Source organism: Dromiciops gliroides, chromosome 4, assembly GCF_019393635.1.
Source record: "Dromiciops gliroides isolate mDroGli1 chromosome 4, mDroGli1.pri, whole genome shotgun sequence".
NCBI lineage: Eukaryota > Metazoa > Chordata > Mammalia > Microbiotheria > Microbiotheriidae > Dromiciops > Dromiciops gliroides.
In genome coordinates, this window is record NC_057864.1 from 161,468,700 (window position 1) to 161,495,659 (window position 26,960).

Consider the following 26,960-nt stretch of genomic DNA (forward strand, 5'->3'; position numbering starts at 1 on the left):
GATCTTAAAAACTTTGTGTTCTGAATTCTTGTCTTCCCTCCCTACCCCTCCTCAAGAACTCAAGCAATTCAATATAAGTTATACGTGTGTAGTCATGCAAAACAGTTCCACATTAGGTTGTGAAAGAAAAGGGACAAAAAAAACTTTAGAAAAAGGAACTAACAAAAATTATGTTTCAATCTGTATTCAGATAGCATCAGTTCTTTCTCTGTAGATGGATTGCATTTTTCATAAGTCCTTCAGAGTTGTATTGGATCGTTGTATTGCTGAAAATAACTAAATCAGCATACTCAATGTTTTTATCAGTGATTTGGATGAAGGTATACATGGCATGTTTATCAAATTTATCACACTAGAAGACAACATAAGGTTCCCAAGATACCTAAGACTAGAATGGAGCAAATTTATTAACATGACATTTAATAATCTTTCATTTGGGTTAAAAAAATTAACTTCACAAGTACAAGGATGGAGGAGGGATGGCTAGACAAAAGAACTGCAGAGAATCACAGATTGGAGAAGGACCTCAGGCCAGCTAGTCCTACTTATATCTGAACAATAACCCTCTTTGACATACCTGATAGGTGGCCATAATTCTTTGCTTGAAGATTTCTATTGAGAAGAGATCAAACTATCTCCCAAGGCAACTCATTACACTTTTGGATAGTTATAATTATTATGAAGATTTTTTTTCTCACATCAAAGCTATATCTGTGTTTCTGTGCTTTCCACCTGTTATTATTCTATGAGAGTAAGCACAATGTAATTTTCTTCTCTCTACTCACATAGTTACCTTCTTAGTTCATTATCTCTCACCTGGACTATGGCAGTGTCCTCCTAATTGGTCTCCCTGCCTTGAGTCTCCTTATTCTAGTGTATACTCCATATAATTATCCCACAGGGATTTTTCCTTAAGTGTATGGCGTTTAAAGTCCTTCACACCTTCATCCCAACCTATCCTTCTAGTCTCATTGTACATTTACTCTCATTCCCATACTCTATAATCCAGTCAAACTAGCACTCTCTCTGTTCTTCACACATGGCACATCCATCTCCTTTTCACTGACTATCCCCCATGCCTGTAATGCTCTCTCTCTTTGCCTTCACTTGCTGACTTCCTTCATGATAGCTCCAATCCCACATCCTGGAAGAGGCCTTTTCCCCAGTCGTTCACATTGCTCCTCCCTTTCCTTTCCTTTTTTTTTTTTTAATAGTATTTTATTTTTTCCAGTTACATGTAAAGATAGTTTTCAACATTCATTTTTGTAAGATTTTGAATTCTGAATTTTCTCCCTCCCTCCTGAAAACAGCAAGCAAGCTGATATAAGTTATACAGTACAATCATGTTTCCACATTAGTCATGTTGTAAAAGAAGAATCAGAATGAAAGGGGAAAACCACAAGATAGAAGAAACAAACAAAAAAACCCAACAAAAGTAAAAATATACTTCTGGATGTGGAGAGCATTTTCCACCATGAGTCTTTTGGAATTGTCTTGGATCATTGTATTGCTGAAAAGAGCTAACTAAGTGTATCACAGTTCATCATCACAAATTGTTGCTGTTATTATGTATAATGTTCTCCTGGTTCTGCTCACTTCACTCAGTATTGGTTCATGTAAGTCTTTCCAGGTTTTTCTGAAATCTGCCTGCTCATCATTTCTTTCTTTCTTTCTTTCTTTCTTTCTTTCTTTCTTTCTTTCTTTCTTTCTTTCTTTCTTTCTTTCTTTCTTTCTTTCTTTCTTTCTTTCTTCCTTCCTTCCTTCCTTCCTTCCTTCCTTCCTTCCTTCCTTCCTTCCTTCCTTCCTTCCTTCCTTCCTTCCTTCCTTCCTTCCTTCCTTCCTTCCTTCCTTCCTTCCTTCCTTTCTTGGTGAGGCAATTGGGGTTAAGTGACTTGCCCAGGGTCACACAGCCCAGTGTCATGTGTCTGAGGCCTTATTTGAACTCAGGTCCTCCTGACTCCAGGGCTGGTGCTCTATCCACTGTGACACCTAGCTGCCCCCCTGCTCATTATTTCTATTTTTTATTTTTTTTGGTGAGGCATTTGGGGTTAAGTGACCTGCCCAGGGTCACACAGCTAGTAAGTGTTAAGTGTCTGAGGCCGGATTTGAACTCAGGTACTCCTGAATCCAGGGCCAGTGCTTTATCCACTGCGCCATCTAGCTGCCCCCTGCTCATTATTTCTTACAGCATTATACTATTCCATTACATTCATATGCCATAGCTTGTTCAGCCATTCCCCAGCTGAGAAGCATCCCTTTGACTTCCAATTCTTTACCACCACAAAAAGAGCAGCTATAAATATTTTTGTACATGTGGGTCCTTTTCCCTTTTTCATGCCATTCCTCTTAGATTACCTTTCATTTACCATGTATATGTCTTGTTTGCATATTCTCTCCCCCATTAGAATGTGAGCTTCCTGGAATTTAATAATTAACACCTAATGATTGATTCTCAAGGGGCATGATCTTTAAAGACTTTCAATTCTGCTTTGGATCTTCTTCAGCTTATCAATATACTTCCTAAAATGTGATGCCTATAACTTGAACACATTACTCTAAATATGTTCTAACCAGACCATCCTGCATCTGAACTAAGGTCTCTAGTATTGTTGTTCATTCATTTTCAGTCATATCTGACTTTTCATTGATCCCATTTGGGGTTATCTTGGTAAAGATACTGGAGTAGTTTGCTGTTTTTTTCTCTAGCTCATTTTATAAGTGAAAAAAAAGATGCAAACAAGGTTAAGTGACTTGCCTAGTGTCACATACCTAGTAAGTTTTTGGGGCTGCATTTGAATTCAGGAAGATGTTTTCCTAACTCTAGGAACAGCACTCTATCAACTGCACAACCCAGCTTCCTCCCATCCCATCCTGTTCTGGAACCTGCTTTGGTACTTCCAGCGGCTTTGGTTGCCAAGCACCTTGCCTGGCTTCATCCTGGTGGCCCTCCCCTAACCCAGGTCTGTGCCCTATAAGGCCCTGGATTCCTGACTAGTACTAGGTACTATTCTTGTCAATGAGGACTAAGCAAAATTAGCATTTATTGGTTTCTAAAACACTGTTGGCCCAGTCTTCTATAAACTCATGTTTTTCCCATCTCTGAAATTCGTTTGAAAAAGATCAGGGGGTTTTAGTGGACCACAAGTTTGATATAAATCAACAGTGTAATCTGGTAGTTGAAAGAGCTAATGCAACCGATGGTTAAATTAAGAAAGGTAGTGTCTAGTAAGAAGGGATGTGATAATTCTTCTGGTCAGATTATGGTTAGAGTATTGTGTTCATTTCAGAGCACCGCATTCTAGAAGGACATTGATAATTCTGAGAGCCTCCAGAGGAGGGCAACTAGGCTGGCAAAAGACCTTAGGTTTACATCATGTAAAAATCATATAAAGAACTGGGGATGTTTTAGCTTATTAACCCCTATCCTGCCTTTTGTGCCTAAATTCCTTGAAAATACTTTCAACAATAGATAGCTCTACTTCCTTTCCTTTCATTCCTCTGAATTCTCTACAATTTGGCTTCTGATCTCATCATTCAACCAAAATTTCTCTCTCCAAAGTTACCAGTGACCTCTTTTTTTTTTTTTTTTTTTTTTTGGTGAGGCAGTTGAGGTTAAGTGACTTGTCCAAGGTCACACAGCTAGGCAGTGTCAAGTGTCTGAAGCTGGATTTGAACTCGGGTCCTCCTGAATCCAGGGTCAGTGCTGTATCACTGCACCACCTAGGTGCCCCACCAGTGACCTCTTAATTGCCAACTCCAATGATATTTCCTCAATTCTCAACCTCTCTGCAGCTCCTGACACAGTTGATCACCCTCCTTTCCTTGATACTCTCTTCTCTAGGTTTTTAAGACATGATTCTCTCCTGGTTTTCCTCCTACAATATGAACACTCTGTCTCCTTTGCAGGGTCTTCGTCCTGGTCATATTTGCTAATCATGGGTATCTTACAGGGCTCTGTCCAGGACCCTCTTCTCCCTCTCTGCTATTTCACTTGGTGATCTCATCAGCTCCCAGGAGATTCAATGACTGTCTCTATGCTAATGATCTTCAGATCCAACCTCATTGCTGACCTCCAGTATCCCAAACTACCTCCTCAACACCTTGAACGAGATGTCCTGTAGACATCTCAAACTTAACATGTCCAAAACTGAACTCATCTTTCCCCTCAAACTTCCCTATTTATGTCAGGGGCAACACTATCCATCCATTCCCCAAGGCTCACAACCTAGGAGTCATCCTTGACATAATTTTCTCACTTCCCCCCCTCCCCATATCCAATTTGTTGCCAAAGCCTGATTTTACTTTTGTAACATGTCTCAAATATGCTCTTTTCTCCTCTGATACTGTCACTACTCTGCTGCAGGTCCTCATCTCACTTTTCTCCCCACTCTAGTGTATCCATTTAGTCACTAAAGTGATTTTCCTAAAGCATCATGTCATATGCCTCCTTTCTCCCAATAAACTCCAGGGGCTTCCTATCACATCCAGGATCATTCTCTGCTTGGCAATCAAAATCTTCATGACCCTGGCCACCTCCCTCACCTTTTCAGTCTCCTTACACTTTGCTACTCCCCGCCCTCCCTTGATTCTTTATTGTTCTTGGAACAAGACACTCCATCTCTGCATAGTCTTGAGACCAATTCATATTTTTCTTGGAAGCTTTGGATGTAGGAGCCCTGACATTACTATCCTCTTCTGAGGGTGCACCTCGATTTTCATTGTCACTAAAGAAACCTTCTATGGTCCTTACCTTTCTCTGTCTGCTCATCTTGCCTATCCACTTTTTTTTTTTTTTGAGGCAATTGGGGTTAAGTGACTTGCCCAGGTTCACACAGCTAGTAAGTGTCTAAAGCCAGATTTGAACTCTGGAAGATGTCTTCCTGAGTTCAGGCCCAGTACTCTATTCATTGTAACACCTAGTCACCCTCCTCTGTTGATTATTTCCTAATTATCATGCATATAACTTGTACATGATTCTTTGCCTGTTGTCTCTCATTAGATTGTGAGCATCATGAAGCCAGGACTATCTTTTGTCTTTCTTTGAACCTCCAGTGCTTAGTACAGCACCTGGCACATAGTAAGCACTTAATAAATGTTGACTGAGAATTTTTGGGCAAGGAACATATGATATTTTTGAGGTGCTATCTGGTAGATGGGATTAGATTTATTCTGCTTTTCCTTGGAAGATGTAACTAGAAGCAATGAGGGGAAGCTAAAGAGAAGTCTGATGTAAGGAAAAACTTGCTTTAGCAGGTAGTGGGTTTCATCTCCAAAGTTCATCTTTGCATTTCAAGTAAGAAGATGGATGGCTATCTGTCAAGAATGTTCTAGACATCCTTGTTTAGGTACTAGTTGAGGTAAATAAACTTTGAGGTCCTGTCTTAACTCTGATATTCTGAGGAGGCATGGAAGACACCCACCATTACCTTGGCATTCATCACTTGGCTTTTTTACTGCCTTGGCTACTTCAGACTGAAAATCTTCCCTTTCCACATAACTGATTTTCTGTTGAGCAACAGACCTACTGATATAAAGGCCTTCACTGAAGAAGATAGTACTTTTTAGCATAATGTTTTCCTATTTACCATGTTTGTATAATTCCTCAATGCAGCAGAGGTTGTTGTTCAGTTGTTTCAGTCATGTCCCACACTTTGTGACCCCACTTGGAGTTTTCTTGGTAAAAGAAAAACAGTTCATTTTACAGATGAGGAAACTGAGGCAAACAGGGTTAAATAATTTGTCTCAAGGTCACATGGCTAATAAATGTTTGAGGCCAGATTTGAACCTCAGGAAGAGCAGTCTTCCTGACTCCAGGCATAGCATTCTATCCATTGTACCACCTAGCCTGCAGCAGAGGACTCATCTACAATTATAGGAGAAGAAAAAGAATAGTTATGGGGGGAAAACCTGTTATCTGAAAGAATTTAATATAATTAGTAACGTGTTAAAATTGGAACTATACCAATGGAAGTTAGGAATGGATGAGACTTTTGGGGATAGAATCAGTACAAGAGTGCTGTGAGGAAAATATAGGTGCTCTTGACAGGATCACCTTTTATTGGGTAGCCTTGCCGAGGGACAGAGGTGGATTCTTTTTCTTCAATTTATTTGTAAGTCTGTTTGTTGCATAGATATCCACGAAGTATTAAAACGTCTGGAAGGCGCTCAGCCCCAGTTAGCTCCTATGTAATGCCAAGACAGCTAAGTGGCTCTATGGATAGAGCCTGGAGTCAAGAGGACCCAAATTCAAATTTCACCTTGGATACTTAATAACTGTGACCCTGGGCAAGTCACTTAACCTCTGTTTGCCTTAATCTACTGGAAAAGGAAATGGCAAACCACTCCTCTATCTTTGCTAAGAAAACCCCATAGACAGTATGGTCCATAGGTAGGAAGAGTCTGACAGGACTGAATGACTGAACAATGACAACAACATGGAATTCCAGGGACAAGAATCGCATAATCTTAATTAGTATGGGAGGATTTCAGTCTGGAGAGAGTACCTACATTAATAAAATCAAGTCAAGTGTGGCAAAATGAAAAAGGTGCTGAATTTGGAGTGAGTTAGATTTGAATCCTGATCCTGTTTTCCCCCCACTTACTACCGATGTGACCACAAAACAACTTACAGTATTTAATCTCTTTGAGCTTACTTCCTCATCTTTAATAGAAGCAGGTTAGATGGCCAGTAAACTTCTTGAAGTTTAGCCCTGTTTTTCGTTTAGTCTTTGTATCCCCACTACAAGACTTTGTATATAGTAGGCATCTACCAAGTGCTTCATTGCACGGTTTTAAACATCTAGAAGATACAGTTTGGCTTGTTCCATTGTATATTAGTTTCTTAAAAGCAAGCCGAGCCAAGGGGAAAAAGGAAATACCAGCGTAAAGACAAACTGCCCATGGCCCACAAGGGCTTGTCCTCCAATTCAGCTTCATTTCTTCACCGGGACCGGGACTTGTATCTAAAGCTCCCTCTCATCCCTATCAGTATCATGGGCGGCCCCTCGTGTATTCTCATCAGACCTGGGCTTCCCAGGAGTAGGGCCTATATGCCTTCCACATCATCCTGGGTTCTCCAAAGACTCGGGCCGTGCCTTCTCCTTCCCATTGGGGATACAAGGCTCGATGGCAGCATCCCCCGTTATTAGGCTAGGGGCCGGTCCCCTGAGGGCCTGGGCTGCTCCTTCCTACCGAGTCTCCCTCGCCAGGCCTACAAAAGGCGCAGTAAGAGGCAGCGGCCAGGCCGAACACAAGAATAGCCAGGCTACTGCGGCGGGAGGGGGTTGGCCACGCCCCGGTGGGGCAAGGGCCTGGTTCGGGGGCCTAAAGGAAGCTCCATCAGGGAGTGCCCGGTTTATGTAGCGAGGGCACCCCGCGTCGAAGAAACTCCGGGCTTCCCCTCAATTCTGTGCACTTCCTTCGGCCTCAACCCTCAAGGTGGGAAGAACGAGTGAGGGGCAAAGAGGACCCCGGTTTTGGGGGAGAGCAGCGTACGGCGGCTGCCTGGGGACCAAAAAGTCTCAGAGGGAAAGTTGCAGCCTGAAGCGATTTTTTGACCCCCGACACTTAATAGGCAGGAGAAGACCCGGATGTGTCTGGGGCTGGCTGAGGTACCCATTAACGCGCCCCCGCTAGACCATCCCCCTTTTCCACTTCTTATTGGATAAGATGTGCATCAGTCATCACAAAGTTAGCCACTTACTGGCCGAGGGAGGGAGCGAGTTCGGGCATCCTATCCTCCATTGGTGTGCTCGAGAAGAGGAGGGCAGGACGTTGGGTGCAGATCGACCAATGGGCGTCGTGGCGTGTGGAGGAGGCGGGGTCGGAGCGCTTGGCAGCTGCCCAATCAGCGTCCTTGTTTGTGTGGTGCCGCCGCCGCCGCCGCCGCCGCCGGTGCCGCCGCCGCTGTCCCTGTCTGTACCGCAGTGTCTGCTCCGCCCGCCAGCCCGCCCCGGCCCGGCTCGGCCCGGCCCGCCCTCTCTTTTCCCCTTCCCCTCTCCCCGGCCCCGAAAGCGGTGGCCTGGAGTCCATACTGCCGCCGCCTTTTCCTTTTTCGCCGCCTCCGTTGCCGCTTGAGAAGACGGACCGAGCCGGGAGTTCCGCCGCCACCGCCAGGTAAGGAGCCGCGGCCTAGGCCAGCCCGCCCGGGGGCGGTGAAGAGGGAGGGGAGGGAGGAAGGGAGGGAGGGAGGGAAGCGGAGGGGGGGGAGGGGGAAGGGATAGGTGGATGAGCTGGGGGGAGGGGAAGCGGCCTCGAGCCGACGCCCGACCGCGCGCCCCCGCCTCGCGCCCCCTTTCTCCCACCTCACCTCTGCCTAGCTCCCCCAGTCTCCTGGCCTCGCACCCCCGCTTCCCCGCGCTCCCTCGCCCCACCCCCCCCCTCCCCGCGCGCCCCCGTCTTTCACTTCATTCCCGCGCGTCCCCGGGCTCGCGCCCCCTCATTCCTTCTCCTCTTACTCCCCCTCCCCCCAACCTCGCGCCCCGTCTCTCCCTCCCCCCCTCCTGCTTCCCTCGGCGCCTCACGCCCGCCGCTCTCTTCCCCCTTTCCTGCCTCGCGCAGCCCCATTTTCAAAAAACCTACCTAACCCCAGTTTTTCCCTGGGGAAAGGGGGGGCGCCCCTCCTTTCGGTAGTGTGTGTGTGCCGGGTGGATGGAACCGGTAAGGCGCTTTTAAGGGTGGGGGTCACAGAATGGTTTATCTTTGCATTTAGTCAAGGGGTTTTCGGTCAGGAGAGGCCTCTGCGACCCTTTATTCATCTTTCTCACCACCCCCACCCCGAAGCTAGGAGATAATCTGTTTTTTCTATGCCAGCTAGGCCACCTTTCTGCACAGTAGCCCAGGCACAGTGGATCTCCACCCTTTCCATTCTCTTACCGCCCCCCATTAACCCCCCCCCCAAAAAAAAAAGGCAACCTGGGTCTTTATGGTACTTTTTCTTCCCCGTTCTCAGTTACATATATATCACGTAATTGTGCACCCCTGGATGAGCATAGGTACCATAGATACCTTCTTCTGTCTCACCGTGGGGCTGCCCTCCTTTCCCCTGGAGGTTCTGTAGCCTTTTGATCTCCCTCAGATATCAACTTCTCTCCTACCACAAGATGTCAGCTCTTAGGACTGGCACTGAGGTGAGGATGGAGGCGTTGATGGTGGGTGGCATGTGGAGGCTAGCTGAGCCATCCGCCTTTTCCTCTGCTGTCATCTCTGGGGAACCAGACAGCCTCCTGAAAACTGGCTTCCTGTCTTCCAGGAGAAGATTTCTTCTTTCTTCTTTTTCTTTGGGGGATCCTAACTGGTTGTGGAGCAACCTAAAGCAGAGAAGACTAGTGTCCTGGGGGAGAAACGTACAGAAGGGATCATCTGTGATTGTTGGAGAAAAGTTGTAACACCAGTACTCCACTGTGTTCGGGGAGTGTGTGTGTGTGTGTGGGGGGGGGGGGTTGATGACTTTTTTGATAGTAATTAATTGCAAGTGACTTCTGACTAAATTTTGACAGAAACTGTTTGTATAAGGGGATTGTAGTTAACTTGCTTGTGAGTTTGATCTCAACTTCACTAATATTCTTGATGTTACAAATCCAGAACTTTTTCTAAGGCTTGACATTTATTTGATTTATTCCTCCTGGTGCTGAACTTGGTCTCCATTACTGAGGGAGATTCCTTGGAACTAGTACTTCAATCATCTCAGAGTTGAAAAAGAAGCTGCTTTTGGAGGTGTGCCCCAGAATTGCTTTTGAATTAGTTTTTTTCTTTTGTGTGAACCCAGGCTACTTAGTACTTGCTACCTAAGGATTAGTTTAGGGTATCTATCAGTAAACAGAGGAGCAGTAAACATTTATTAAGAACTTACAACGTTCTAGGACAGTGCTGAACTTTGGATGGCACTTCTTTGGGCTTTTCATGGGGAGTAGGAAGTGTTGTCAGGAATGTTAGCCCAAATGGAGATTCTTCAGAATAGAGTGATGGGGCATAGGTGTGTGACAAGACTTGGAGTCCAGCATCAATGATAGTACTTGCGATGCCATCTGTTAGAATGTAAGCTTCTTAAGGACGGGGCTGTTTTTGCTTTTCTTCATATCCCTAGCTTAACACAGTGCTTGGCAGTTATTAAGTGCTTTATAGATGCTTGTTGACTGACTGCCTGCCTGCCTGGGGACAGGTGCTGGAGAGCAAGGATCAGAAGGCTGTCCCTGGGAGCTCAGTGACCCAGTTCCAAAGGAGGGAGGTGAGGTTGATGGACCTTTGCCCTGCTCCAGACCTCTCCTGAAAACCTAGTCTGTAAGGAGAGAGTGACTCAAAGCTGACAACAGCATCCATCTTCATGACACTGTGGTTTATGTGTGGTGTGTGTTAACTTCCTGTTTAGAGCCAGGCTGAATAAAATCTACATTCGAATACTTGCTTGGGAACAATGTTAATCAGACTCCTTGACCAATGATTTGGATCTGAGCTTTAGAGGGTAATCAGGGCTCCATTTTGCATAGGACCATGGTTGGGGGTGGGTGGGGTACAGCTGGAGGCAGGGAGGTGTGGAGAATTTGCTCTTCTGAACTTCCCAATCTTAAATCACACTTGGAAGCCTGTGTGCATTTTTTTTTTCTTTTTGGCAATGTTCCCAACATTTTTTGCCAGCGGATGGGCTGGGCTGGGCCTCCAGGTTGGATTTTGGTTCAGGAACAGCAGGGCTAGAGAGGTATTCTTAATAGTGTCATGTACTAGGGCTTCTGGGTTCATCTTGGATTGGGAGTGGAGGGAGACTGCCTTTGGAGCAGTAGTATTCCAGATGTAAACCAGAGAGTTTTGTTTCAATTTACTGACATCCCCTCCCCCCAGCTAGAGGTATACATGTAGGGGAGCGGCAGCTGCGTTGTCCTGGTTTCCAGACTCTGAAGCATATTCCATGTTAGCCACCCCATTGGGAGTCATACTGACAAGTAGCCCCCCTCCTCTCAGGCTCAGAAGGCTCTTGTTGCTTTGGCTCATTGAGAAAAGCCAAACCAGCTTTGGTTGATTATATCAGCCACTGGAGAAATATTGAGATTTGAGCCATAACGGACTGAGGGAAATTTTTTTTTTCAGGCCCTTTTCAAGTACTTAAACCCCTCCATCATTCCATATCAAGGCACAATAGCCAAACGTTTTCTGAGACAGTTTGGAGGGAAAGGAAAAAAATGAGACACACACCCAGATTGACTATAAATCTAGTCCCAGAGTAAAGCTGTCCACCTCTCACTCGGGAAAAATCCGACCTATCAGACAATGCCACACGAAGTTGCAGTTCTCCAGCTTTTACTAAGCCTGGGAAAAGATGCATAAGGAAGTTTTGCTCCTGTATGCAAGGACTAGCTTTTTCAAGGAAAGCATCTGTGCATTATGTTGTGAGGCAGTTCTTCGGGCTTAGATTTCACCCCCTGTTTTTTCTCTGTGATGTTTTCATGGATACTGCTATCAGGTTTTCATGACTTCTAAAATCCATGGAGCAAGTTGTTTCCCACTTTGGTGGAGAGAATAATGAGCTGCAAAAGAATCAGGTGTGCTCTAGGATGACTACCTACTCTTTCTCTATTCTTTGCCTTCCATCCCTATCGTAAAAATATTCGTACTTTTCCTGAATTTATCTGGTAGGAGGAAAGAGAGGGGGAAGGGGGGGGGAGAGAGAGAGAGAGAGAGAGAGAGAGAGAGAGAGAGAGAGAGAGAGAGAGAGAGAGAGAGAGAGAGAGAGAGAGAGTTTTCTGAGATGTTTCTTGGTGCTGTCCCAATAATATCCTGATCCTTTGCTTCCCACCTGTCTCCACCCCCCAAAAGAATTCTCTAATTCCTGTCATTATTCTAGTCTCTTTCACCTGTTGGCTTAGCAGAAGTTTCCATCTCAATATCCATTAAACCTTTGTAGACTTTTTCAAATTTTGTCAATACCACAAGATTTAATGCTGTTAAGAGGTTGGATGGCCAAATCCTAAATCCTGAAGAAACTATGGAAGCTTCTATAACATTAGGCAAGTAAATCACTGAGGAGACTAAGAAAGCAAAGGATAGCACTATCTAACCCATTTCTTTCCTTTTCTTCAGTCCTGGTTGATTGGTCAGTGGCTAAAATTCCATAGATCGTGATTCTGTTTAGTCCCTTAACCAAAGCTTATTGATTCCTACTTTTTTTTTTTTTAAGGAGAAAGTAGAACTTGTAGTCTCCAAGGAAATGAGCTAAAATAGCCTCTGGATTTAGGTTAGACATTAGTATTATTTAAAACATAATAGGTTGGAATATGTTACCTAGTGAGGTAGGAACTCTTAAACAGGACATATGACATATCTAGGAAGTTGGCTATTTTGTAGTGGGTTTAGGTGCAGCCTATGACAGAAATACAGAGACTGATAGTATATGATTTTCCAGTCTGAAACGTTGAGATATATTAGTGTGCCTTGATGAATTCTCTCTCATCTTTTGTATTAAACTGAACTTTTTTCCTCAAATTTGACCATGACTTTGGCTCTGCATAATTGATCAAATAATTAAGTGCCTTTTATGTGCTAGGTGCTGGTGATACAAAGACAAAAAATGAAACAATCCCTGCCCTTAAGGAACTTTCCTTCTACTGGAAGAGATGACACAAACATAATTAAGCATATAGAAAATAAATACAAGGTAATTTTGGGAGAGGAAGAAAGATACTAGCAGCTGGGGTGATGGGAAAAGGTTTCATGTAGAAGGTAGCGGGGCAGCTAGGTGGCTCAGTGGATAGAGCACCGGCCCTGGATTCAGGAGGACCTGAGTTCAGATCCGACTCCAGAGACTTAACACTTACTAGCTGTGGGACCCTAGGCAGGTCACTTAACCCCAATTGCCTCAACCCCCCCCCCAAAAAAAAAGATCATGTAGAAGGTAGCACTCGATTTGAGTTTTGAAGGAACTTAGGGGTTGTTAAGAAGCAAAGGTGAGGAAGAAGTACGTTTCTAGGCATGAGGGACAGAGAGTACGAAGGACCACTATGGCCTGGGAGAATAATGAGGGAGTGGAGGAATTGGAAGTATTGTTTCAGATGAACACTAGGTTTTGGAGGAATAAGGCATAGAGAAATAATAATAGGCTATGATCAGATAAAGGATTTCAGAGTTCTTGATCATAAAAGTAGAATATTTATGGGTGATTGTGAGATCAGAACTATGATCATCTCAATTTCTGACAGGTGGAGTAGGGGAGCATATGCAAGTAAGGCTACTGTTCGTTTCTCCTTTTTTTTCGGGGTGGGGGGGGATGATGAGGCAATTGGAGTTTAAGTGACTTGCCCAGGGTCACATAGCTAGTAAGTGTTAAGTGTCTGAGGCCAGATTTGAACTCAGGTCCTCCTGAATCCAGGGTCAATGCTCTATCCACTGTGCCACCTAGCTGCCCCTACTGTTTGCTTCTTACTCTTTTTGGTCCTCCTTTCTTTTTCTTTTCCCTTAATTTCTCCTTCATCACAGCTACAGATAGTCTTTTTAAGGGCCTACCCTTCCTATTTTTTTTGAGGGGGCGGGGCTATGGGGGTTAAGTGACTTGCCCAGGGTCACACAGCTAGTAAGTGTCCAAGTGTCTGAGGCTGGATTTGAACTCAGGTCCTCCTGAATCCAGGGCCGGTGCTTTATCTACCGCGCCACCTAGCTGCCCCTACCCTTCCTATTTTGATCAGTAGGTGTGTGATTCCCCAGTCATCTATTAGATTTATGATGCCCTGATATAAAAAACATAATGAAATGCCAATCTAACAGACCCCTTGAGGACATATCAGATTATAAAATACTGTAATTTTACTTCTTGGTCAGGCTAGATTCTTAGATGTCTTAAAATGAGGGACCTGGCAGCTTTTTGCAAGTTGGTTTTCTTGAGTAGTGTGTGCTTAGTGTTAGAGACAGTTAGTTACCCACCTTTAGAAGCTGTTTTGGGACTGGAGCTGCCATTTTGCTCTTTGTATTTTTTGAGGGCATGTGGAGCAGTTTGGCTTTGCCTGGCCTCCATTCTCTGTGAGTTCCCAGAGGGCCAGCTGTAACTGAGCTTCTGCCCCACCTTCCTGCATCTGACACATTGGAGCCAGAGAGTAAGGTTTCAACTTTGTGAGTGAACTTAGGAGCCTGGGCCAGGAACAACAAACCCTTCATTTCCGGAGACATGCTAGTGGCCCTCTGTGATGACTGAGAGCTACGCTGCCCACCCGTTATTCTACTTCTTGAGGCAGACAGATCTGGGAATTATGGGAAGGGAAGACTTTGGTCTTACTTTAAAATCCAAAGTAATATAATTGTAAATAGAATCATCTATTATTAGTTGGCAAATCCAGTTCTGCTTTCTTTTAAAATTCTACTTTTTAGTTTATCCTTCTTAATTTCCAAATTTAGTAGTAAGCATCATGGAAGTTCTATAAGACAATGTAAGCTTTCCTACAGTGGGGTAGAATGTAGTCCTTGGGCACAATTTTCTAACTATTTTGTTATTTCTGTAGCTAGATTGCTGTGTGAATTAGAAGAAATTGAATGCCATCATTTTTTTTATTGTCCCTGGCAAATGGTGGGAGTTTCCTGGGACAGCAAGGTCACTTAGTCTCTTATGACAGTTTTATGTAGTTAGGGTGACTTATGTATTAACTGATGTTTTGGTGTAATTATTTGATCACTCTATAATTCAGATAGTGGAGTATAATATAATCTTCAGTATAGTGTACTGAGACTTCATTATTATAAGTTTCATTTTTAGAAGGTATTTTTTAAAAATTTTGATTTCCTCATTGAACTTTGAGGGCCAGGTCCCTTACAGTTTTCACTATATCAAATGGAAACGAAAATATGTCCCTCAGATCATATTGAGATACAATCCTTAGTTTCATTCAATGGTGTGGTCACCTTTCCACTGCTCCTTTGGGGAGAGAAACAGAATGCCAGCTATTCATTAAATTGGTTTGTATATGTGGCCTTGGTACAGATAATCTGAAACTTCAGGGTATATTGATGAATTGGATAAAAGTTCTGTAGAAATGTGTCCAATAAGCATAAATGGTTGAGTATAAATAGTAAAGATATCTCCAAAAGCCTTGAATGAGTCATTAAACATTTATTAAACATGTACTATGTGCCAGGGGTTGGTAATACCAGAGATAAAAAATAACAGTCCCTGATCTCAAGGAACTTATATTCTTTTTAAGAAAACAATACATATGTATGTACAAAGCAAATAGGTGATTTCTAGAGGGTGGTCAGGACCAGCTTCAGTTATAAGGTGACACTTAAGCAGAACTTTGAAAGAATCTAGAGATTTGAAGAGAAAGTGCATTCTAGCTATGAGACAGCCTCATCTGTAAAATAGGGATAATATTACATAGCAGTTCTTTACTTCTTAGGGTTGTGAAGAATGTGCTTTTTTAGCCTTTAAAGCATCATGGAAATATGAGCTGTCAATCATGCTCATGATTATCAACCGTCTTGGATAGCTTCTCAGTGATTCTTTCATCTTGGGCCACCTGGTCAATAAACCTCCCCCCCCCCCCTCCTTTTTTGTGTGTGAGGCAATTGGGGTTAAGTGACTTGCCCAGGGTCACACAGCCAGTGTCAAGTATCTGAGGCCGGATTTGAACTCAGGTCCTCCTGAATCCAGGGCCAGTGCTCAATCCACTGCGCCACCTAGCTGCCCCCCCCTTCTTTCATAAAACAAATGTGGGATTTTGGAGAGGGAGTAGTGGTAATAGAACCAAAGTCATCACTTTTCCTGACATGACTTCTATTTCTTGATTGCCCTCCCATGCCCTCTTCTTCCCCCCATTCAAGAAGATAAGGATCTCTTAGTACATTTTGGTGTATAGTGGTATTACTACTTGCTGTGGATTTTTCTGATTGTTTGGGTGGTTTCCTACTCTTGAAGGTTGTCGCCTGTTGAATAGCACAGAATTCTTGTCCTATTCAAAGCAGACTATTTGGTGCAGAGGCCTCAAGTCACATGGAGCTGGGAACTGGGGCATTTGGGGCATCCATTGTTTCCATGCTAGGTTAGTTTTTCCATCTTTGCTGGCTCTCTGAGTACCCTGCTGTATTCACACCAGAGAATAAAATTCATTAATTAAGTCAATGGACCAGCATTTATTAAGCAAGTACTGGATGCAAAGAAAAGCAAAAAACAGTTCCTGCTCTTAAGGATTTTATAATCTAATGGGGGAGATTACACAAAGGACTATGTACAAACAAGATATCTATCTATCTAGATGTCTGTCTGTCTGTCTGTCTATCTATCGGAGGGAGGACCCTTGATTAAGGAGCACTGGGAAAGGCTTCTTGAAGAAGGTGTAACTTTTGCTAAGACTTGAAAGAAACCAGGGAAGCTTTTTAGAGTATATCAGTGTTGCAGTAGAAAATAAAGGGCAGGAGGCAGCTAGGTGGCGGAGTGGATAGAGCACTGGCCCTGGAGTCAAGAGGACCTGAGTTCAAATCCAGCCTCAGACACTTAACACTTACTAGCTGTGTGACCCTGGGCAAGTCACTTAACCCCAATTGCCTCAGCCCCCCAAAAAAAGAAAGAAAAGAAAGGGCAAAGATCTGCAGTTAAGTGTGAAGTCTGTATTCAATATGAGTCTTTAAAAAATGGCATAAGGATAGTATACTATATGGCATACTCAAATTAAACCAGAATGGAAATTTGGAATGAGAAAGATGGAAGGGGGAAGGAAGAAGAGAGAGGATAGAAATGAGTATTGGACCTATATTTATGGGTTTTAGGGCTTGTCACTTCTAGGTAAGTTAGGATGTCCTTATTTTTCACTGAAACCTTTTTTTTTTTTTTTTTTTGGTGGGGCAATGAGGGTTAAGTGACTTGCCCAGGGTCACACAGCTAGTAAGTGTCAAGTGTCTGAGGCTAGATTTGAACTCAGGTCCTCCTGAATCCAGGGCTGGTGCTTTATCCACTGTGCCACCTAGCTGCCCCCTCACTGAAACCTTTTAAAATAGAAGCTATGAAAATGATACCATCATAGGATCTTAGAATTAGAAGGGAACCTTAATCCAGCCTATTACTGTTGTGGAAATCTACAGTTTAATAATAGTTTTTCACATTTACATAACTCTTTGAGGTTTGCAAATGATTTTATTTATTGTCTTTTGGGTTCTTACAAAAATGCCATGAGATAAGTGCTGCTAATATGCTTTTTTTTACAGCTGAGGATACTGAAGCTCACAGAGGTTAAGTAATTTGCACACCTCCTAAGTTTCTGAGGTTGGATTTGAATGTAGCCCTTCCTGACCTGAAGTTCTGTGCTATGTCCACTGCACTGACAGTTGATTATTCAGTCTCTGTTTAAACACCTATAGTTATGGGAAGCTTACCACCTTGTGAGGTAATCAATTCCATTTTTGTACAGCTCATATTATTAGAACTTTTTTGTGTGTGTGTGTGAGGCAATTGGGGTTAAGTGACTTGCCCAGGGTCACACAGCTAGTAAGTGTCAACTGTCTGAGGCTGGATTTGAACTCAGGTACTCCTGAATTCAGGGCCAGTGCTCTATCCACTGCACCACCTAGCTGCCCCATGAACTTTATTTTAATGACATCTACCTTCATTAATTGGATCTTGTAAATACTTTGCAGTTTTGAAACAACCAAAGCCTAATAATTATACTTTTTTTCTCCCCCATTTCTCTGAACCACATTTCCTATGGACTTCGAAGTAACATCTTGGGACTTAGAAAATTTTTTAAGGTAGTAATTTCTTTAGCTATAGGATCTATGATTCTTCCTTGGGGGAAAAATTGTGGTGACACACTGTAGATCAAAATTCTTTAACTTGCTGTTAGTCAATTGTTTGGGGGCACTGAGAGGTTAATAATAGCCAATATTTATATGGTACTTTAAGGACAACTTGGGAGTTAGGTGCTATTTTTGTTGTTATTATCACCACCACCATTACTTTTATCTTATAGAAGATGAGAAGATTGAAGCTGAACAAAGTTAAATGACTTACAGTCACACAGTTATTAAGTGTCCGAGATAGGATTTGAACTCAGGTCTTCCCTGACACCCCTAGTCCTGAGTTCTAGCCACTGTGGGACCTGGCTGTTTGTGAGAATGCTGTAGAAAGAGGATATAAAGGTTCTTAGAAGAGAAAATCAAGGTAAGCCCAGGGTCACACAGCCACTATAGTTGAGAGGCAGATCTGAACCTAGATTTTCTTGAATCCAAGACCAGTTTCTCTCTGGTTTTGAGAGTCCACTCAAGACTGTCATGGTGCCACATTACCTCTTTCTTCTTTGGGAGTTTAAAATCTTTCATTGACCATCCAGTTTTGTGGTTGCAGAGTTTTTCAACTTAATTTGAGAAATCTAATTATATATCTAGTGAAAGTTTCTCATACTTTCACTTGTGATCTGTCATATGTCCTGATGGACTTTCTTAGAGAATCTGGGGCTCTCTTTTTTTCAGGGGTACAGATAACAATATCTCCCTTCTTTTTGCCCTAGAGTTGTTCAGTCTAGGAAAATGTCAGCCATTTTCTGCAATGTGGAAAACTTGAATGGCTTCTCATCCTTTTCTAGCTGACGGAATTCTTTTTTGAGTCACTATAATGTAGTAGAAAGTGTACAGAGGACTGGGAATTAAGACAAAAGTTTGAATTTTGACTCTGCCACTCACCCATGTGACCTTGGAAAAATCACTTAACTTAGTAGACCTCAGTTTACACATTTGTAAAAATGAGGGAGTTGGTACTAATGACTTGAGTTCCTTTCCAATACTAACATTCAGTGGCTGAGTGGCTGAATGAGGCCAGTTAAATCCATAAGCAAGTTGCTGGGAAACTGTAATGGCTTGGCCAGGACTGGTTAGTTCATTTCTAGAATCCCTTTGTGCCCAGAAGATTAAAGTTAGTCCTTAACTAAGAATTTCAACAAAGATTGGTCTTATATTTGAGATTCTTTTGCTCTGGCTGCCAACCTTGTGTCGGCAGTATCGTTTATATCTTGGGAGCACTGCCATCATCAGTAAGCATTTACTTAGCACCTATTATATGCAGTACAGTATCAAGTGAGAGCTGAGCCCTGATTAAGAAGTTTGTAGTGTAAATGGTGAAGATAAGACACTGATAGATAAATAAAACTATGACAGAATGAAGTACTTCTTGGATGCTTTTACACTAACCTTTTGTGGAACAAAGGTGAAGTTTTAATAAATAGATTAGTGTTACATATTAGACTTAAACTTTTCTCAAACTGGGCTCTAAACGCTTGTTTAGAACCTTTTACAACGTGAATAGATGAACTCTCAGACCCCTTTCAAGCACTCTCAGCCTTGCATGGAATTCTTAGAAATTCTAAGACTTTCAGGGATTTGTGAAAGCCTAGGTTCTAATAAATGTTTAAGGGATATTTTATAACTATGAGGAATAACTTTCTGATTCCTATGTTTAAGTTTCTAGCTGGATGGTACCTTATCCTTTGAACTTGAACCTAAAGGATTATGCTTTTTTATTGAGTTACTATGTCAGTATGGCCACTGCTTCTGAATTTGATGTTCTAGGTGGCCTGGAATTTGAGGGTTGAAGTTGAAGGGAGGAAGGTAACTTTCTGGTAATAGTTTCTGAGTTGAAACAACTTTTTTCAGCCCTGAAATTGAGAAACTTAGATGGCAGCTGATCAGATTTGCCTAACTCTAGACAGTCTATTGATTTCATATACCATCTTTGTATTTCCTTTCTAGAAGGGGAATTACTAGAATGCCAGTTGGTAAGTAGGCAGTATTGGGAGGAGATTATGAGGCATCTAAAAAGCTTTATTTTAAAATTTCCTTTTGAATCACTTATCTAGCTAGTCAGTTCTTTGATTCTTGAATTTACTTTTTTTTTTTTTTAGTGAGGCAATTGGGGTTAAGTGACTTGCCCAGGGTCACACAGCTAGCAAGTGTTAAGTGTGTGAGGCTGGATTTGAACTCAGGTACTCCTGACTCCAGGGCTGGTGCTCCATCCATTGCGCCACCTAGCTGCCCCTTTGAATTTACTTTTATAAAACAGAAATTAGACAGCTTTAGGAGTAAGGAGCACTTGAACTCAGATTAAGCATCTACCTATGTGCTAGGCACTGTGGATTCAAAGACCAAAAAATCTTCAACCTGAAATGGTTCTTGACCTCGAGCTTATATTTCATTGAGGGAAAACTTAACAGATAAATACATACAAAATTGAATAATCAGGAGGGATTGGGAGAGTCCCAACAACTGGAGATGGTTGTTAGGAAAGGCCTTCTTTGGGAGGTGGCACTTAAGCCAAGCTTTTTATTTATTTATTTTCCTTTTCAAAAACATTTTTGGATGTCTTCTGTCTCTTACATCATCATGGTTATCCCCAGTGTCTTTTCCCCTCCCTCTTCTCCTCCCAGAAAACCATCCCATATAAGAAGTAGTATTTTGAAAATTTTTATTTATTTATTTTTTTGTGGGGCAATGAGGGTTAAGTGACTTGCCTAGGGTCACACAGCTAGTAAGTGTGAAATGTCTGAGGTTGGATTTGAACTCAGGTCCTCCTGAATCCAGGGCCAGTGCTTTATCATGTGCTACCTAGCTGCCTCACAAGTAGTATTTTTTTTGTTTGTTTTTTGTTTTTTGTGGGGCAATGGGGGTTAAGTGACTTGCCCAAGGTCACACAGCTAGTAAGTGTCAAGTGTCTGAGGCCAGATTTGAACTCAGGAACTCCTGAATCCAGGTCTGGTGGTTTATCTACTGTGCCACCTAGCCGCCCCAACAAGTAGTATTTTTAAGAGGAAAAAAAAATCAGCACAACTTATCCATATATTGAAAAAGTCTGAAAACATGTGCACTGTATAGCCCTCCACAAAGGGAGGAGTTGGGGGGTAACTTCTCATATTTCTTTGAGTCATGCTTAATCTTCATCATTTTGTTATATTCATTAAACTGAATTTTCAAAGAGGTTAAGAATTCCAAGGAGGTAACCTTGAGGAGAAAGCATCTAGTGACTTAAATGGTGAATTAGTCACAATTTTAGAAAGCAGGAGAGAAATAAAAATCCCTCAGATGTAATCTGCAATCTGTTTTCCTGTCACTGAATGAAATAGCAGCTTTATTAGGAAATAAGAAGGGAGATACTTCCCAAAGTACCACAAAGATGATGACAGATCTGTTTTAAATTACAAAAATGACTTTGTTTCACTTTGTTTGAACAATAATGCTATATTGTACTACATAGGAGTTCATTTGGGTTGGTAATTTTATCAGTATAGTTAGCTCCCAAGTGCGGAAGTTTCCTCTACCAATGAAGGTTGGTACCTTCTTTGCAACATAGAGTCTTCAGTTTGGAGTACTGAGAAATTAAGGTGCTTGCCCAGGATCCTACAGACAGGCATCTGTCAGGGACGATACTTGAACTCAGATCATCCTAGCATCAGTGCTCCTTGTGTGGCCCAGTCATGTTGTTTTTCTGTAATATTACATGGCCATTCATGTTACATTTAAAAAAAATTATTTTTAGTTTTTGGTGAAGTAGTTGGGGTTAAGTAACTTGCCCAGGGTCACACAGCTAGTCATGTTATATTTTTTACATTGTTTATTTGTCTGTCAAGTCAAATGCCATCTTTTTTTTTTTTTAAGTGAGGCAATTGGGGTTAAGTGACTTGCCCAGGGTCACACAGCTAGTAAGTGTTAAGTGTCTGAGGCCAGATTTGAACTCAGGTACTCCTGACTCCAGGGCCGGTGCTCTATCCACTGCGCCACCTGGCTGCCCCAAATGCCATCTTTTTAAAAAATAGTCTGACATCTTTTTGAATTTGATAATCTAAGCATACAGGTAATGGTGAGAAAAAGCAAAAGGTAGGAGAATTACAGTCACAACAGTAAACATTATCTATCCATTTTGTGTTCAGCTTATTTGGAAGTTATTTTCTTCCTGTTGTTGAACATCATTGAGATGCCAGTGGCCTGGGAGTTAGATACTGTTTGCTCTGTAATAGGTACTGAGGACTGAGTTTCAGATTTAGGGAACAGGGCCTGGAGATTTTGTCAGGTTTTTCCTTTGATGAGCTCCTACTTCATGTTGTCTTTTTTTTCCTTTCCATTCCCTTTATATGTTCTTACTGTAGTGGGAGGATAAAGTTGATTTGCTTCAAATACTGAAATTTTTCACTGTGTTGGGTTTTCATTTATATCCCTAGGGGCAGCAAAATTTATTGTTTTGAATCAAATGAAATGAACTTAAGATTTCATTCTGATCCTTAAGGAATAGCTAAGCATTTGTAAAGGGAGGGATAGATAAAAGCAAAGTTGAATTGCTCCTTCTTTTGAAATTATGACGGCATTAGGTAGCTTTTACAGTCACAGAACCTTGGAGCTGAGAAGGATCTTAGAGATCTTTTAGTATAACCAGCTGCTTTTTACAGATGACACAGCTGGTGTGCATTGTGGCAAAGCTGGGAGAATAATCCCAGGTATCTTGTCTCATTGGTCAGTGCTTTTGGTGCTTCATTACAGCACTGCCTCCATTTTATGTTTGTTGGTGTTGAGATTTGACTGTCCTAAATACTGTCTGTCAGTTTGCTTCATAGTCAAGAAAACTTTGTCCTTTTTGTGCTTCTTATCTCAGCTCTCTAAAGCTTTGGGTTACTTTGGTATTTCCTTCTGTAGATTGGTCACAAGATTTGCTACAACAATGACCTTTATCTTCGTGACTAGTTGACACAGATTTTTGGAAATGAAAAGGATTGAGAAATAATGACTACACCATCAAATCATGTCTGGTAAATTGAAATAAGACTTGTGCCGAGTAAGGAAAGTACAAAATATTGAGACGATCCTGATTAAAAACCATTATGAACTTCGGGGTTCTGGTGTTTGTGATAAAATTCCTCTGCTGACATTTTCTTGCCTCATTTTGACTTAATAAGAAATGACTATTAAACTTTTATGAAAGGAAGAGGGCTAAGTCTCTTTCCTTCTTCCTTTTAGTTGACATTTTCCCCAGCATGCTCTGTTGATACTTTTTCAATGGTAAATTATGGTTAGGGTTAGTATTAGTTCAGAGCAATCAGAAGAACATATAACACAGGTGAGGCTATAAGAGAGACCCATCCTGAGTTTATTATGAAAATAGGTTTTAGTCTTGGTTTAATGGCAACTCTAGCTGGTCAAGTAAACTGTTATTTGGTATGTATTTGTTACAAGCTAAAGGTTATGTTTTCAAAAGAAAATTTTAGTTGAAAGAAAATAAAATGAGCCAGATTCTGATTTTTCAGGGGAATTTCAAAATTGTTCAGTAATAGTGCTTTGTCAAATAAGTCTAAATCTAGTGCATTCTTTCCACCTCCCCTATATGAATTACTCTTTAACTTGCTTGATTAAAGTTCCTGATTCTAATTTAATTTTGGAGATTTGACAAATACCTACTAGAGCAGTATGATTCTAAAATGGCAATTTCAATAGCTAATTGTTTCTCACTTTATAACAGTTTTCAACAAATTAGTGGCTATATGGAGAAATGCATTTATATATGCAAAAATACACTGTTATTGAAGTATCTTCTGTTTTGAATTCAAGGTCATCTGTTTCAGAATTTTATGATGCATTAATTAGGCTGAGAGTTTAGGGTTTAGTCCTGGTTATTACTCCACCTACAACAAAAGTGGAGATTTGTATCTATTATGGTACAGTTGCCATTTTTAAAGAGATACAAATACTGGGTTACTTCACATGGAAAGTTCTTTTTGTGTGTGGAGGAGTAGAGTAGGCTAGGGCAATGATTTCACAGGCTCAGGGTATTTGATATAGAAAATTCTATCAGTGATTGTTCTGTACCCAAGGCAGTCAGAGATTGTGTCTTGCCTAGGGCCACATGTGTCAGATAGCCAGGCTTGAAAACCAGGTCTATCTGACTCTTAACATGGGCTATAATAGTCCATTCTCCTCATTTTATAAAGAGGAAACTAAGACTAAGAGAAGTTGTGACTTGGTAGGTTAGTCAGTTAATGGGTTTTGTTGGGGTTTTTTGGTTGGTTTGGTTGTTTTTTGGCTAATAAACATTTTTATTTAAAGTTTTGAGTTCTAAATTCTATCCTTCTCTCTCCTCCTCCTTCCCTGAGGCATTAAGCAATCAGATTCAAGTTATACATATGCAGTTATGTAAAACTAATTACCATATTAATTATTTTGTATAAGAAAACTTGAATAAGAGAGAAAAAAACAAAGGAGGGGGAAATAGCATGCTTCAGTCTATGTTCAGTTAACATCAGTTCTTTCTTTGGAGGTGGATAGTATGCTTCATCATTAGTCCTTTGGGATTGTCTTGGATTATTGTATTGTTGAGAATAGTTAAGTCATTCTACATCAAACAATATTGCTTGCTGTCACTGTACACAAGGTTCTCCTGGTTCTGCTCACTTCACTATATATCAGTTCATATAAATCTTTCCAGGCCTTTCAGAAATTGTCCTGCTTGTCATTTTTTTTTCATAAAAGTATTTTATTCCAGTTACATGTAGAGATAGTTTTCAACATTTGTTTTTATAAGATAATCTAGTTTGAAATTTTTCTCCCTCCCTCCTCCCTCCCCAAGACAGCAGGCAATCTGATATAGGTTATATGTGTATAATCACATTAAACATATTTCTACGTTAGTCATGCTTTGTATGAAGAATCAGAGCAAAAAGGAAGAACCTCAAAAAAAGAAAAAAAATAGAAACAGTATGGTTCATTCTGCATCTAGATTCCATAGTTCTTTTTTTCTGGATTTGGAGAGCATTTTCCATCATGAGTCCTTTGGAACTATCTTGGACCATTGTATTGCTGAGAAGAGTCAAGTCTCTCACAGTTGGTCGACACACAATGTTGTTGATACAGTGTACAGTGTTCTTCTGATTCTGCTCAATCTCACTTAGCATCAGTTCATTCAAGTCCTTCCAGGTTTCTCTGAAATCTCTCTGCTCATCTTTTCTTTCAGCACAATAGTATTCCATTACATTCATATACCACAGCTTGTTCAGCCATTCCTCAGTTGATGGGTAACCCCTCAATTTCCAGTTCCTTGCCACCACAAAAAGAGCAGCTATAAATATTTATGTATGTGTGGGTCCTTTTCCCTTTTTTATGATCTCTTTGGGAAAAAGACCCAAAAGTAGTATTGCTGGGTCAAAGGGTATGCACAGCTTTATAGCCCTTTGGACATAGTCCCAAATTGCTCTCCAGAATGGTTGGATCAGTTCACAGCTCCACCAACAATGCATTAGTGTTCCAATTTTTCCACAGCTTCTCCAACATTTATTATTTTCCTTTTTTGTCATATTAGCCAATCTGATAGGTGTCAGGTGGTACCTCAGAGTTGTTTTAATTTGCATTTCTCTAATCAATAGTGATTTAGGGGGGCAGCTAGGTGGCGCAGTGGATGGGGCACTGGCCCTGGATTCAGTAGTACCTGAGTTCAAATCCGGCCTCAGATACTTGACACTTACTAGCTGTGTGACCCTGGGCAAGTCACTTAACCCCCATTGCCCTGCGCCCCCCCCCCCCCAAATAGTGATTTAGAGTATTTTTTCATATGGCAATAGATAGATTTGATTTCTTCATCAGAAAACTGCATGTTCATATCCTTTGACCATTTCTCAATTGGGGAATGACTTGGATTCTTATAAATTTGATTTAGTTCCCATATAGTTTAGAAATGATGCCTTTATCAGAAGTACTGGCTATAAAAATTGTTTCCCAGCTTTCTGTCTCCCTTCTAATTTTGGATGCATTGCTTCTGTTTGTAGAAAACCTTTTTAATTTAATGTAATCAAAACCATCCATTTTGCATTTTGTAATATTCTCTATCTCTTGTTTGGTCATAAGCTGTTCTCCTTTCCAAAGATCTGAGAGGTAAACTATTCCTTCTTCTCCTAATTTACCTATGGTATTGATATGTATATATTTTTAAAGGTTTTATTGTTAATATAGGCAATTATGTTTATAGTTTTTCTGATATTGAATGAGCCCTGATATAAACCCAACCTGGTCGTGGTATGTAATCATTGTGATATGTTGCTATAGTCTCTGCACCAGGGTGGTGGCAGTGTCAAGGGAGAAAAGTGAGCTTTAATAGGATGTATATTGGGAAGATAGAATTGACAGGACTTGGAAATAGATTGCATATGGGGGTGGGATTGGAGTGAGGAGTTGAGGATGACACCTAGGTTTCAAGTGTAGGTGACTTGAGTAGATGGTAATACTCTCAGCAGGTATTAAGTTAAGAAGATGGAAGGGTTTAAGATGAGTTCATTTTTGGACATGTTGAGTTTAAGATGTCTGTGGTACATCCAGTTTGAGATATCCGAGGTTACATAGGTAGTTGGACTCTTTATGTTTGTTGTTGTTGTTGTTGTTGTTTTGCCATTTTAACAAGCTGCCTCCTCCTTATTCTTGTTTTGTTTTGTTTTGTTTTTTTGTGGGGCAGTGAGGGTTAAGTGACTTGTCCAGGGTCACCCAGCTACTAAGTGTCAAGTGTCTGAGATCGGATTTGAACTCAGGTCTTCCTAAATCCAGGGTCGGTGCTTTATCCATTTTGCCACCTAGCTGCCCCCACCTCTACCTTATTCTTCTTAAGCAGAAACTTTCACTTCACAGTTTAAGTGACAGATTTGGTCTTTGAGCTTTTTTTTTTTTTTAAGAAAAATGTTGACTTTGCAGTTTCTTTGCAACTATATACTGATCTTTTTGTTTTCCATTTGGTAGAAGGCAATACTACTAGATAAGAAGCAAATAATTTAATAATTTGGTATGCATTACCTCCCTGGTTTCATCCCTACTGTCTTCTCTCCTGCTTATTATTGGAGGCAGCTAGGTGGCACAGTTGATAGAGGGCTGTGGTCAGGAAGACCCGAGTTCCAATGTGACCCCAGATACTTAATAACTATGGTACCCTGGGCAAGTCACTTAGTCTCTGTTTACTTCAGTTTCCACAATTGCAAAATGGGGGCAATAGCAGCACCTAC

At 41.5% G+C, this 26,960-nt stretch overlaps 1 protein-coding gene across 3 annotated transcripts in view; it reads left to right on the forward strand.

The window, feature by feature from the left end:
- The first annotated feature begins 7,908 nt into the window (after positions 1-7,908).
- GATAD2B (GATA zinc finger domain containing 2B) overlaps positions 7,909-26,960 on the forward strand; it is a 105,378-nt gene continuing 86,326 nt past the window's right edge. For 2 of the 3 annotated variants that reach the window (XM_044001314.1, XM_044001315.1), the window contains exon 1: positions 7,911-8,115. The gene's annotated coding sequence lies outside the window, so the exon portion shown is untranslated. Of the gene's footprint in view, positions 8,116-26,960 lie in introns of all 3 variants that reach the window. The other variant, XM_044001316.1, reaches the window with a different exon arrangement.